Genomic DNA, 3,006 nt, shown 5'->3' with positions numbered 1-3,006 from the left:
GTTTGCTGGACTAAAAAACCCGAGTTTTCGGGAGAAAAAATCATGCTACCCTCGGCTGAGACCGACTAACTCAGCCAAGTGATAAAAAAGGTCCATAAAAATTCCTCTCGTTATCGACATTACTCGAACCCAAATCTTTTCCACCCGGTGTGGAGAAGATGTTGATTCTATCAACTGTCTGCCTACGAGGGCGGACTTATAGCAATTCTCAATTATATGAATTACTGCATTGGTGAACCAATTATACAAGCAGCACAAATATGAATAATTCATATATAAAAAAAAAAAAAATTTTTTTTTTTTATTTATTTGAAGACATTTATTTACGGTCTCTCGGCCACATCTGGTTATGAAAACTAAATATAATCGATTGCACAATTATCAGCAACAAACTTATGAAAACTCAAGTATTGTTATCATTTCTTACTTTAAAAATTAATAACTCGAAAACTACAGGCTGTATTGAAAAACAAAATGTGGAATTTCTTAAACAGTAAAAAATAGTTTGAAATTTCATTACCAAAGGATTAGCGATTTATGCAATCCGATAAACGACTTAGCTTTTGCGTTCATTGTAAAAAGAAAGTGCAGTACTCTAGGCTTGGAGAATTCGACTTTCTCGTGGTTTTATTCATCGTCAAGATAAAAAGCTTGAACATGTCTCAAAAGCTTTTTGAGACATGCTCAGTTAACGGCACACGATATCTTAGCCTATTGCGGACCAAAATTATCCTGGAGATTAATGAACGTGGTTTACGGAGAAGTATAATTTTTATGCAGGATGGTACCAAGCCCCATATTGACTATAATATCAAACAGCTCCTACGAAGATCCTTCAAGGTAGGGTAAACTATCAGTTCCCATTTTCCACTTCCCTGTCCTGAGAGATTGCCCGACCTGACTCCTTCAACCCTCTCAGATTTTAAGGACGCAGTCCGTCGGGAGATTGTGAACATCTCATCGGAAATTTTGACGACATCTGTGGGGAACGCAATGCACCATCTTGATTATTAGAAATGATGGACACGTGGAGACATGCACAATTAACGTCATCAATGATCATTCAGATTACTGAAAATTTGAAAATTTTACCTTTTTTTTTTAAGTAATGACCTTTTGTACCTTCTAGTAGTCAAATTTAAAATTATTTTTTATAATTAAAAAGTCCCACAATATGATTATAACGCAAAATATTATGAAAAAAAGAAAATTTTTCGAGACGACCTATAATTTTCATGTTATTAATTTTTAAAAGTGGGAAAAAACTTTATATCCATCCTGTACTCTGTCATCTATGACCATTACTGAACTAGCTGACGAACCAACCGACTCAATGGAATAGCTATTATTATTAGCCATATGGTGCAAGGAAGCCTGAGGCTTATGCTGCACCACCTACAAAAAATTTGAGTACCCTGAGAGAGAGAGAGAGAGAAGTAGGAAGGAATCGCCAAAAAAGAGAAGAATGGTGATATCCAGCTCAGGACCCTGGGTGTGCCAAGCCCATACTCACCAGATGTTTATATTCTCTGTTAAAATAGTATATTACATTTTAGCAATGGACTGTGATAATCCTCAGAAATTGAACAAGGGGCTGGAGCGATCCCCTTCCACCATCCACCAGTTACATATATGTTACTATAATAAGGATGATAATATATAGAAAAGACAAAGCACGAAATAAATACAGCAAATTAATTTGCTGTATTTATTTCGTGCTTTGTCTTACGAGTAATAAATAAATACAGCAAATTAATTTGCTGTATTTATTTATTACTCGTAAGGTGGGGTGCACCTTACAGGTAAATAAATTAATAATAATTTTTTTCTATGGAACGCGAATATTGCTATATTTTGTTTGAGCTTATTTTTATCACACAGAGGCAAAAAAATGTTCGCCATTGCTGAAATACAACATTATAGGGATTTGTTTATTCCAAGTTCGAGTTTAATATAGTTTTCTCTAGTATAAATACTACACTTTTTAATAACCCATTAGATAAAAGAAACCACGTAAAAAAGCCGAGTTAAATTTGAACTTTACATAAATATTAATCATCGACATAGATCATTTAATTGCCTTTGAAAATTATTGTAGTTTGCGAATTCTATCATGGTAATCTACAAATGAAAGAAGAAGTTTAGAGGAACATATTTTCCGTAGCTTGTTCGAAATTTCAAATTAAATGTAAAGAATTTCGAGGTCTTCGATTACGAATACTGTATTAACCTCTGCTGGAGAAGGCAGAGTAGTATTTAAACATTTAAACTACTAGTGGTAATTACATTACAGTATGTATAAATGTGAGACCTTGAAGTTGTCTGAGACCTTGACTAGTCTAATGCCACCCAGGTTGCCCGCTGCTCTCTGAGGTGTGGGCACAATACCTTGCTCTGCTTACGTTTTTTCATACCAGGACGGGTTATCTCCTGTATAGATAAAGCAGGGGTTGAAATGCCTTTTCAGAACTAGATGGACGCTTTATTTACGTGGTTCCAGGAAGCAGTAGCGTCGAGAGCCAACACGAGCCTTTTGGCAAACAGCCTTACGGAGCCTACGTTCCCCTACAATTCATATTTGCTATAATTTGTGACACTGTCCAGTCCTGTGTACCATGACCAAACCCAAGCAATCTGACCCGTTTGCTTTTCCTATCGATGCCCCTTATAGGAAAATACATAGACACAAATCCCAGTAACATCAATATAGGGGATCACATCTGTTCTGCAACTGAGAAAATAGCATCGATCCCATTTCCAGCCCAAATAGCAGATATTTAAAAAACAACTTTGTACGTAGGGATATATCAAGAGTTATTTACAGTTCCTCTACAGTTAAGGCAAAAAAAAAAAAGTGCTGCAGAAAGCCATTTCACATCATATAACTATTATTTCAAGTGGTTAATTTGATAGAGCAGTTCTTTTATGCAACAGATGTAACTTCGAATCACAAACACGAGTACACTTTTTCATATTTGTGGGTAATAATAGAAACCACGGCAGACC

The sequence above is a fragment of the Mastigoproctus giganteus genome, chromosome 5 (assembly GCF_048544385.1).
Source record: "Mastigoproctus giganteus isolate SK-2022 chromosome 5, ASM4854438v1, whole genome shotgun sequence".
Taxonomy (NCBI): domain Eukaryota; kingdom Metazoa; phylum Arthropoda; class Arachnida; order Uropygi; family Thelyphonidae; genus Mastigoproctus; species Mastigoproctus giganteus.
The sequence above is the reverse complement of the archived record's forward strand: the minus strand, read 5'-3'. Positions refer to the sequence as shown.